Genomic DNA, 12,711 nt, shown 5'->3' on the forward strand with positions numbered 1-12,711 from the left:
GCAGATTCCTAACCACTGCGCCAACAGGGAAGTCCCAGAAGTGATTTTTAACCTAGAATTTTATGCCCAGTCAAACTTTCATTCAAATGTGAGGATAAAACCCATTTTGAGATATGTGAGGTCTCAAAATATTTACCCATCTTACAAATGTAGATACATAGAACACTGAGGGAAAGAAAAAAATTTGCAATTAGTAACTTCAGAAGAAATAGAAGATGAAAGAAGGAAATCTAATCATGATATACTCTGTGATTCAGTTATGAGAAATATAGATTTAGCCAAAAATTGTAGCAAAATTATGTTGAGAGTCATGATGAGGGGAAGGGGGAAGTATGTGTGGAGGGTAGGTGGGGTTGGGACTGTAATAGAGCTACAGTATCATCTCCCATACAAGAAAGTCTTAAAAAAAAAAAAAAAAAAAGAAAAGCCAGAAAGTAGCAATTTATGCATTTTGTTCAGAACTAGGAAGGAAACACAAACAGCTAAAAAAGATGAAAATTGTTGCCCTTTGGGCAGCAGGGAATAGGGTGGGAGGTATAAGGGGTCTGCTGTTTTTCTTTGTACGCTTCGTATGGTTTGACCTTTACAACTGCGTAGGTGTATTATTTTTTATGGAAAGCATAGACCACGTTTAGATAAAGGCAGATAAATTTTAACATTGATAGAAGGAAACCAGGAAGTGTAGGTTTAGAACTTATTACTGAAGTAGAACATGAGGGCGTGATAGCACACTGTATTTACCTATGGCCTTGTACAGAGCAATTTCCTATTTATCATCTCATTTCATCCTCCTAGGAAAACAGGCAAAAGGGATGTTATCCCTCTTTGACAATTGTGGAAGCTGAGTTTTGAGGCTGTAAGACCTTTTTGATTCCTAGTCTACTACTACTATGCCTCATAAGTATGTTTGAATCTTTCTGGATTTTTTTAATTTTGTTTTTTACCAAGAGAAGACAGCAGATATTAGAAAGCATCTTCTTTGACATCATGGGAAGGAATACATGAAAACAAATGTGTGTATGTATCTATGTATATGATGAGTATGTGTGTACTGGTATACAAGTATCTATAATGTAAGATCTGGCATTCTGAGATCACAAGAGGCATGCAGATTACTGTGTGGTAGTCATAGGTAAGGAAATGTGTGTTAGATTTCCTTAGAAGGCAGTGTATGAGGTGGGCTGAGCTCTGGGTAGAGTAAGATTTCTGTAGTCCTGTCTCCTCCCACCTGTTGAATGAGATTGGCATAAAATATTCAGCTGGACAGGATTAAAGGAACCCAAAGGGCCAACAGACAAAAGACCCTAATAAAGTGACCTACAATTATCAAACAATCTATGACATGAGAAGCCTTTAGCAAATTAAAAAGTATGTCTTTATGATAAATTGCCTTGATTGTAGTCACTTAATGCTTTATTGGAGTGTTACAAAAAGATTGTATTGGCTTTGAATAAAATATGAAAGAGTCTTTTCAAAGTAAAACTTTAAATTGTGCCTCTTAGCTTTCAATAAACATTTGTTGAATTGAATTAGCAAGACAGTATTTTGGGGAGAAAGCAAAAGTTACAGCATTAAATAGCATGATATATTTTTGAAAATTCTTCCAGAAAGACTGGGGAAACCCTCACTGCCAAAGCTGTTTATTTATAGCTAGACCAAAAAAAAAAAAAAAAAATCCATTTGAGGGTCTCTGTCTTCATTGGCCCCTGGGGAGCAGAATCTGACTTAAAAGCCTTTTTCATTTAAAAAAATTCTCCTTCATGACATGATATTTGTAGGAATTAAAAGCATTCCTACTTAGATTATGTTAACATCATGTATAGTTAGCAGTCATTGTACTAAAGATACATGTGTAGCCTACCGAGCGCAGGAAATAAAACAAAATTTAGATCCTAGTTCTGACAGTTGATTAGATAATTTAATCTGTCAGAACTTCAGAAGGATACTAATCTTTAAGCGAAGATGACTCTGATATTATAGGAGTCAATTCAAGATCAGATGCATGTTGCATTAATGTAAAACTCTTTACATTGTTACTGTATTTACTTTATACTCTTAGATCACTGTTTTTCTGAGATAAAAAAAGAAGATAGTGAAAAGAGCATGGATTTTGGAATCTCTGGCCCTTGGTTTTCCACTCTGTAAAATGGGATTTTATCCCCTTGTTACGATTATTGTGAAAATGTGATACTGTCACATCTTAAGTATATAGAATTGTGCATGGTGGCATCATAGAAGCTCAGTAGAAGACTGTTGCTGTTATTTCCTTGTCACACAGAGTCAGAATCTCCCAGTAACTTCCAGTGCCTGATGTAAATACCCTCAGAGGAAAGGCCCTGGGTGAACGTGGAGGGGCTTGGTGAGCCTCTTTCTCTCAGGGATCATAAACCTAAAGTTCTGCCTTGATGGCTTACTCCATCATGTTACTGATGTTTTATGTATTTTGTCCTGCTTTTATTGTATGTTCCACAGGAGGATTAGTCCTATACAATTCTCAGACACTAAGATACATATATTTAGATGTACTTTATTAGTCCTATACAATTCTCAGACATTAAGATACATATATTTAGTCATTGGGGGTTACAGTAAGCTTTAATAGGTTAGAGATGGAAAGGAAATTTGGGACTGAAGTGGTAAAGAGGTATCACTTTAATTGAACCTTAAAAATGAGTTATATTAGGAAAAAAGTAAAACTGTGACAAAGGGTGTTTTAAGCTTCGAAGGCCTCAGTGAAGATGGGCCATTTATATACTTTATCCATGTAATATGTAGTGATAAAAAGTATGTGCTTGAGAGGCAGGCAGACCTAGTTTTGAATCCTAGCCCTGACACTTACTAGCTGTGAGACCTAGGACAAGGTTCATTATCCCTCTTAGTTTCTGTTGCCTTAACTAATAGTACTATCTCATACAAGTATTGTAAGGCTTAATTAATGAGCTATTGCATGTAAAGCTCTTAGCACAGTTGCTTGGTCTGCAGTAAGCATTCAGTACATGTTAGCAGGTGCTGTTAGCTTCCTTGTGAATAGGGCAATATGGATGAACCAGAGGTTTCAATTTGAGGTGTAATGGAGTAAGGTCAGAAAGATAAATTGGGGCTACCTGATCTGGAATAAAAGGCTAAGGGATTTGACTCTAATTAGGAATTGTAGATGGACTTAAGGTTTTTGAGTAGGTGAATAACATAAATATAAAATCCTAAAGTGACAGAGCTGGAAGATCCCTTAGAGTTCAGTCTAGACTCTTCCTTTCTCAAATGGGGAAAGGGAGACCCAGAGTAGTGACAAAGTAAATTAGTTGCAGAACTGGGACTAGAATCCCGGCCTTAGACCTCCCTTAGACTCAATCATGACACCAAAATAAGTCCAAAGGATTGTTCAGCCTTTCAGTCACTTGATTGGTCAAGTGCTTAGAAAATGTGCGTTGCCAGCAGGTTCAGAAAAAAAGAAACAAGTGTTCAGATTTTGATGTGGATGAAATAAAATAAATAGTCTTTCCATTGGTACTTTCAACCAAACAAATTAAGATTTGAAAAATCTTAATTAGTTAGAAAGTTTTCTTGATCAGTGGCAGTCACCTCAGAAAGGGGAAGTAAAAATACATGAAATGCGTGGTTCTAGAATGCCTTCATTGGTATTTATATTATTTGTACTGCTAGTGAGATTGGAGGGTGAAGTTGTTTTGTTTTTTTTGCGGTACGCGGGCCTCTCACTGTTGTGGCCTCTCCCGTTGTGGAGCACAGGCTCCGGACGCACAGGCCCAGCGGCCATGGCTTACGGACCCAGCTGCTCTACGGCATGTGGGATCTTCCCGGACCGGGGCACGAACCCATGTCCCCTGCATCGGCAGACGGACGCGCAGGGAAGCCCCGAGGGTGAAGTTTTTGCTTAAATAAAATTGAAGATCATTGCTTATCCAGTACCTTTTAAAGTTGCTATTACCCAGGAATTTTAAATACAAAAACATAAAAAGAATTTAATTCCAGGTTGGCTCTTACTACCTATCTAATAAGCCATTACCACATAGATACTAATAGACCTTGGTTGGTATGATACCTATGTGCCGTTAAGTTTTTAGGTTAATAGAGAAAGATCTAACTAATTATATAGCTTTATACATTAATGATAGAATAAGATAACTTTTAAATCTTTAAATTGTTTCTTGATAATTGTTTCTTAAGATTAGCTCTTTGGTAGGAAAATTAAAATCTTAAACATGATTTTCTTATATATTGGGGCTCTAGGAAATATCATTTTTGCCTGAAAGCTATATAAATAGATATAATTAAAATAAACATTGAAGCCTAGGTCATATACCTATAGTCTGTGAATATGTTTATGAATGCAGACCTCTTACAGAATTCTAAATGCAGTTCAGCAGTTCACTGATGGAGATGTTTGTGACTAATAGCATTCAAACACAGCTTCTCATATAGATTATTTTGTTAACTATATAAAAGAGAACTATAGAGCTTAAAGTCATTTCAATATAACTAGTCATTTTACAGCTGCTTTGTATTTTTGCTACTTAACAGGCATACTTAAACCTTTGACTTAAGACTTGTTATTTTCAGAAGAAACTAGCTTTTTAAAGAAAAACTGAATATTTGCTAAGCATTCTGAAACATTCATAAACATTTTCTTAGAAATCATAATTTGATTGATTTGGTTATATAAAAATATAGCTTGGGGGGCTTCCCTGGTGGCGCAGTGGTTGGGAGTCCGCCTGCCGATGCAGGGGATACGGGTTCGTGAAGATCCCACATGCCACGGAGCGGCTGGGCCCGTGAACCATGGCTGCTGAGCCTGCGCGTCCGGAGCCTGTGCTCTGCAACGGGAGAGGCCACAACAGTGAGAGGCCTGAGTACCGCAAAAAAAAAAAAAAAAAAAAAAAGATTAAAAAAAAATATCGCTTGGGGAATGGGTCTTGATTTTGTGTGTGTGTGTGTGTGTGTGTGTGTGTGTTGTATTATGAGAGTGGGTGATTTTGAGAAGATTTTATAAGGGTATTTGATATGTAGTTTTGCTCAGTAATGTAAATAATACAATTGAAATAAGTATTTGGAATTCATCACAGTTATCAGAAACATATTTGGAATATGACTTTGTATGTAATAATTTTGGGTCTTCTAATTTAGATGACTCATAAATTACCTCAACACCTTTTTACTCAAAATGACATTTTTTGTTTCACTTTGGTCAGATAAAAATTCTTGAGTATTTCCTGCTTCTTGGACCTCTCCATGATGGAGTACTGTGAATGAGAATCAACAATAGCAAAGCAGGAAAAGGTTGACGGTGTAGTTAGCAGTTGTGCCTTATCTATACATGATTTGGGACAGTTTTGCCAAACATTGAATAATTTTCCTGTGGGAAACTTGAGCCCTAAAAGGAAATGAACATAACTAAAAGGCTGCATATCACATGGGACTTCGATTTATTTTTAGAATGGCACTATAATGCCATATTTGGATTGAAACAATGTGATAGCCGTACCTTATTTTATTAAAAAGCTGTGTTTTCTGAAGAAGCCATTTAATTTTCTATTACATTGTGTATATAGACTCAACATAATAAGTATATAACTGTTCAGCTGATAACCATGCTAAATGTTTTAAAGTTAGCGGCGCTTATTTGGCAAACATTTCTGGAGGCTGCTTTTGGAGTCTGCTTTCTGCAATAAAAGATTCTTTGGCAGTTCATTGATTATAGAATATAGTTGTCTTTTTGTTGTGCATGTTTGGGGCAAGTTGTTTTCTTACTGGAAGGGAAAAAAGAGTAAAGAAGGATTAGTAGCATTGGGTGTTGGTATAGTTAATTGATTGTCTTGAAATAGCAGAGGTCTTTACTAAATAAGTCAGTGATAATAGAGAAACCCAAATGGATTTTTGCCTCTGAGAAATGATTTTTTTTTTAAGATAATCAGCAAAGATATTTCATTCTGAGCTCCTAGAATGTTTTGGTTAGCACAGTTCATAGGTTTTAAAAAACAGTCATTGTACCATTTATATTTTGTGTCAGCTTTTCTGCTACCTGATTTATCTTTATAGTTTTATTTGGTTAAAATAAATTGATACAATGGATTTCTGAATTGGATACTCTCTAAAATTGCAGATCCCTCACAGTAGTTCACTAAGTTTCAAATATGGGAAAATCTGCCAAGTACACATTTTGCCCTTTGGCTTCTCTCCCAAGGTTGGAAATAGGCCAACATCATAAATCTCAAGTCTGATGGGAAAGAGCTGTCACTGATGGCAAGGCCTTATGCTACCTGCCTTCCATGCAGTATTTAATTTGCTTCTCATAAACTCTTCAAGGCAGTGACCATTGCATAAATTTTACAGATAGGGATATTAAGGCTCAGACCAGGGATATTAAGGCTCAGACCAGTTAAGTGACTTATCCAAGGTCATACAATTAGAAGTAGGGGAGGCAGTTTTCAGACACAGAACTGCCTGACCCTAGAGTCAGTGTTCTAACTATCACATTGTGTTCTATTACATCGTGTGACCTCGGTAGAGCACCTAAAATCCGTCTTCTCTATTCTTTGTCAGAAGTCCAGCTCCAGTCTTCACATAGTTGTAGCCAGATTCTGCAGTGCCTTCAGTTACTTCCATGTTTATGGAAATTTAGTTACAGTTTGTTCTGTGTTTGATGTGTTTGGAATGGAAATTTTAAAACATTAATTACTGAATACAGTAGTAATTGCTGAATACAGTGTTTCATTTATTTAAATATTAAAGATTAGTTTCTTGTCTCCCATTGGTCGAGCTTTTAAAATCTTTTATTAAATGTTATTCAATGGCAGTTTTACTAGAATTACGATTTTTGCCTATAAGAGCAAATCACCAGGATAAATTTACAAAGTAATATCTACCCACAAATCCAGTTTATACTAAAATTCCTGCTATTGCATTGGTATAGAATAACAGCACTGCAAGTTGAAAGCAAACTGATTTGAAGATCAGTGGTGCTAGTTACATAGGGACAAGTAAAATTATGTTTGCATGACTATACATTTTTATGTTCTTGAAATCTGAATTTAAGGTAAAAATGTTTTTGCGCTGTCAGTGTTAAATGAGCCCATCAATCAGATACTTATTTCTAGAATTCTTGTTGATTGAACTATGAAATGCTATTGAAGGGCTTTAATTTGTTTTATACAAATACACTGTACTTCATTACTAAGGTATTGAGGTACCTTATTAGAATATTTACAATTCAGAAAAGTAGGAAAATGTAAATAAGAAAGAGATTTGGAAAATAGAGATAGAACAGGAAGATACACAGATATACAGGCCATGACCTCCTGTATTGTTTAAGATTGGGCTGCAAATTTGGTTGTGAGGGTTCTGGAGGCCAAAACAAAAATGGACATTTAATCATTGTCCATGGGGGAAAAAATAGCTATATTTCTTTAGAAGAAACAGAATTTCTGATAAGGACACTGAGTAATGTGGTAGGAGGTGTCCTCACCACCACGAGATACAAGATTTCTATGGCAATTTTTTTTAAATAGTGTCTCAAAACATGCCAGTAGCACAGTTTCATGAAGGCGGTTCTTTGAGAGGCCAGGATATTGTAGTCTAACAATACATCTATCAAGTGGTCAACCCTAATCAAAGAATAAAACCATAATAATTTAAAATATTACATATTTTATTTTAAAACCTGAAATGATTAAGATACATGTTGGAGGCCACCTAGCAGTTAGGGAAAATGCCTTTTCTTTGAATAATTTACAAAAGGGCCACATGTTGAGACTTTTTTCACTTTGTTTTTATGTTTAAGAGTATCATATATTTCTCTGTGTAATTAGAGCTTTAGCGATTTCTACTTTTTCATAAACACTGAATAGCCTTCATATGAGTAAAAGGAGGAAGCACATTTTCAAAGTCTGTATCATGTTGATTTTATTTGTAAGAGTCTAGAAGACAAAAGCATTTTTTCATATATTAGGAATTATAAATGCCATTCACTACTGATAAGAGAATTTCTTCACTTTTATAGTATGTTTATTTGGGTTAAGAACGTGAACTAGAAAGCTGAACCAGTTCGGTTCCAGTCCCAGCTCCTCACTTTGCTTGCCAGGTGATTTAACTTCTTTCCTCTTTTGCCAAATGGGGGACATAATAGAGCCCACCTCAGGGGGTTGTTGTTAACACAGGTAGAGCTATATGATATATCCATATATAAGGTGCTTAGAACAATGAGTACAGATCCTTGTTCGCTCTAGTTATTATGGCTTAAATAATTATTTTTAAGTCTGTAAAGGTGAGTTTGTCAATAGGAAGTAAGTGGCTCTGAACCTTATATGTATCATATATCCCCTGAGAATTCATTTATTCAGAAAATATTTATTGAGTTCCTACCATTTGTCAGGTACTCTTCTAGGTGCTGGAGATGCATGTGAACAAAACAGAAATCTCTGCCCTTATGAAGCGTCACATTCTAGTGAATCTGTTAAAATCTAAGAATGTTCTTCTTAGAAAAATAACACACAAAACTTTGCAGTCAGTGTCAGAGAATTTATGGTAAACCTTAAATCTGTTTATTAAATCTCAGGCTAAGAATACCTTACATACCTTCTTTTTATTTTGTCAGAATTCCTGTGAGGCATTCCTTAAGATGGCTACAGTATTTGATTTTAAAAGACAGAGCTATTTTTTAAGCGACAAAATAATTGTTAACTAAAATAATTGTTAACTGTTTTTCTTAATCACCTTTTTTGACTCTGTTAAAATGATGCTAATAGAAATGCTATTAGATTTAACATGACCCATTGAAATGAAATTTCCAGATTTTGCAAGTTTTTGTAGGCCCATTTTGATCTTGCCCAAACACAAGAACATCTGTTTTCATAGGCTTAGAAGTCTTATTCTTAACCTTTGCACTTAAGCAATTCTGCTACTTCCAAAACACATGAAGTTAAATTACAAATGACAGGAGTTACGTTTAATTAAGAAAAATGATTTTACCTCCAGAAGGTTTTTAGTCCTTATTTATTAATTTTATAGTATAGTATTCCTTCAATTTCATTTTCCTTCTTTTGAGTTTTTTTCTTAGGGAATTTAAAAAACTGAGTCTTTAAAATCACTTCTGACAATCTGTAGCTGGCTTTTAAAGAGCAAAATGTAACCAAAAAATTACTTTATTTCTGTGAAACATATTGTAAAGAGAGGATATAGCATGATGGATTTGAGTGGAATTTTGGTGGTATTTGTTTTGTTTTCATAATTATTAGATGATGGCTTTTAACAAAGCATTTATAACATTTTGGATAGTCTTAAGAAGATCTTTTTCTTTAGGCAACAAGCTACTTTGGAAATAATCTTCTCTATGCTGGTTATTTCTCATGGCAACCTTCCACTGCATTTTCTTTGTTTGGGTACTTTCTTTTTCTTCCTGCCATTCTTAGCTTTCTATTTTTCAACTTGAGTTTACAAAGGGTGTGTATTCAGAGGGTTTCCGTCAGTTCCCAGTACCTTGTTAATCCTGAGAAGTTACTCAGAGAGCCAATTCTCACAGTAAGGTATAAAAATAGTCATCCAGAAAAATTACAGAATGTGGTACCACTGTGATTTGACCTAATGGACGACTTTCAAAACCAAGATGGGAGAAGGAAACAGCACAAATGTTATTTCCTTAGATTTTTCTTTGCACAGATTATTTTAGACAAGCCTTACAATTTAAGAAAGTAACAAAACGTCACTATTGCTTTCTTACATACACTAAAAAGAGCATAAGAATTGGGGACAAGAAAGAAATCATCTAGAAATCAGTTACTTCAACAGAGCCTCCTTTTTATTACTATTGAGCTTGTACCCACAGCATTCACCAGTTTTATTCCACAAATTTAGTCCACCATTTTATTGAGTGCCTAATAAGTGCAAATCTTAGTAGGATATGTTTGTTTCAATTAGTGAGCCAATACTGATGTATTATTATCAACTGAAGTCCATGTTTTATTTAGATATCCTTTGTTTATTCTTAATGTCCTTTTTCTCTTCCAGATCCCATCCAGGATACTTCGTTATATTTAGTCCTTCTGTCTCCTTAGGCTCCTCTTGACTGTGTTTCAGTTTCTTAGACTTTCTTTGTTTTTGATGACTTTGGCAGCTTTAAGGAATACTGGTCAGGTATTTTATAGAATGTCCCTCATTTGGAATTTGTCTGATGTTTTTCTCATAAGGTTATGAGTTTAGGGGAAAAATAACACAAAGGTAAACTCCCATTTTCATTACCTCATATCAAGGGTATGTACCATCAGCATGACTTTCACTATTAGTGTGGACGTTGATCATCTGGCTATGGTCATGTTTGTCAGATTTCTCCATTGTCGTTACTCTTTTTTTCCCCTTACCATACTGTACTCTTCAGAAGGAAGACACTGTGCACAGCGCACACAGGAGTGGGCTCCCTCCATAAGGGCAGGGTGGTTTTTTTGTGTGTGTTTCTTTTCTGGCTGTGCCGCATGGCATGCAGGATCTTAGTTCCTCGGCCAGGGGTCGAACCTGTGGCCCCCTGTGGTAGAAGCACAGAGTCTTAACCACTGGACCAGTAGGGAAGTCCCAGGGCAGGGTGTTTTCATAAATTATTTGGAATTCTTCTTCATGGGAGATTTGTCTCTTTTCCCCCCATTTATTTACTTATTTGGTTGTTTATTTATATAAGTATAGATTCATGGATATTTATTTTATACTTTAGATTATAATCCAGTAATACTTCATTAATTTTGTTGCTTACATTGTTCCAGCTTTGGCTACTGGGAACTCTGGCTCATGTTTCCCTTTGACATGTTCCCATTGTTGTGGGTTTGTTTTCTTTGTGGTGTGAGTCAGGGGGGAAGTTCTTCCTTACTCTTTGGCAATTCTAGGTGTTCCAGGATCATCTTGTATATTTCCTGCCCCAGCACTAGAATCAGCCATTTCCATAAGGAGCCTGGTTCCTTTTATTAGTAAATGGTATTAGAAACCAAGATCCTGGCACTAGGTGTGCTCATTGCTACTGGGTGTTATTGCTTCTAGGCCATGGCAACTGACAGGACAAGGAAATATATGCATGATAGTGCTGTTTTTTTTGTTTTTTTTTACATCTGTCAGCATGTGGGTTCAGCAAACAATGCATTGGAATTAGAATGGGATGGAGTCAGTAAACTTTATGTGTAGTTCTTTGCAACTTTAGGTACAATTCTTAGTTATATACAGACTAGAAGGAGGCCAGGACAAGTACGTAAGTGACTATTCCAAAACAGCAGGGCAGCTGCTGTGAGGGTGCTACCAGTGTGGTATATAAATTGGTACAACTTTTCTGGAGGACAAATTGGCATTGTAAGTCAAAATCCAAACACAAGAGTTACACTGGGCCTTTGGGGGAAAGGAGTGATTGTGGAAATAATCTCTTACCCCTTAAGAATCATGGCTCTACTTTACAGCCTTGTTTATAGCAAAAGGAGTAGAACAGCCTGAATCTTCCAAAGTCAGAGATTTGGCCTAGTAAGTTATGGTATAGACATGTGACAGGTTACTGTGCATTAAAAATGCTAGGGTAGGATAACTGTCAGATAACAGGAAAAAAGGCTCACAACATTTTACAGTTAGTAAAACTAGTAAGTTAGTAAAATTAATTTTCAAAACAATGTAAGCTCATTTTATAAAAATAATTATATAGAAAGTTAGATATATGCTTATCAAACATTAGCTACAGTGAAATTATCTTTTTTTCTCATTTTCCCCAGTATTATTATTGTAAGGAAGCAAAAATGTCTTATTAAAATAAGAAAACAAAAAGGGTTTGTTATTATACTAAGAAAATAAAAGGTTAGATTTTTCCTTTTAAGATGCAGTAAGGTATATCATTAATTTGGGATTATGTTTGGGGAACAGTGACTAGTCCCATTTGACAGGAGTATGGGAAGGGGAAATAAAAAAGATTTGGATTTTAGTGTGAGGTATTAATTCTTAGTATTTGTTTAGTGAATAAATTTTTAAAGTGCTATTATTTTAGAGTATGGTATTTAATGAAATTATTTCCAACAATGTATGTATGTATTCCATTATATGGATGGTAATTTGTTTATCTCTTTTTTTATGAATGGACATTTGGGGTTTCTAGTTTTTGGCCATTACAAATAAGGTTATTAACATTTTTGTACATTTTTGGTTTTCTTTTGGACATGTTTTTCTTTCTCCTGTGTGATACTTAGGAGTGAAATTGCTGGGTCTCTGTAAATGCCTATTTAACTTTACAGGAAACAGCCATGTAATTCACTAAAGTGGATGTATCATTTTATATCTCCATTAGCAACAGTTAAGAGTTCCAGTTGTTTCATATCCTCACCAACATTTAGTATTGTCTTTTTATTTTAGCCAGTCTAATATGTTTCAATGTGTATGTTTAGTTTCTGAATTGTGTATACTGTTTGTATTGCTGCTTGAACTATAAGGGACAAAATGGCACTACAATTACAGGGTTTCATTTAAATCTTTACTACGTTGCAGATACAGAAATATACAGACTTTGAAGAATTGACTTTTGTAAAATGCAGCAAACATTTTTAAGATTCATTATTACATGAAAAAAAGTGTTCAAAGGTAAATTACATTTCAAGTTGTTGCAGCTTGTTTGTGACAGAATTTCTGCAAGTAAAACATAAAAAGTTAATCAGTAGTAACATGTCAGTATATTCAAAATCATTACAAAAATCTTCT

General features: G+C 35.1%; 1 protein-coding gene across 4 annotated transcripts in view; it reads left to right on the forward strand.

Moving 5' to 3' along the window:
- RABGAP1 (RAB GTPase activating protein 1) overlaps window positions 1-12,711 on the forward strand; it is a 159,455-nt gene that overhangs the window by 101,214 nt on the left and 45,530 nt on the right. The gene's annotated exons all lie outside the window — the stretch shown is intronic.

Source organism: Orcinus orca, chromosome 6 (assembly GCF_937001465.1).
Source record: "Orcinus orca chromosome 6, mOrcOrc1.1, whole genome shotgun sequence".
Taxonomy (NCBI): Eukaryota; Metazoa; Chordata; class Mammalia; order Artiodactyla; family Delphinidae; genus Orcinus; species Orcinus orca.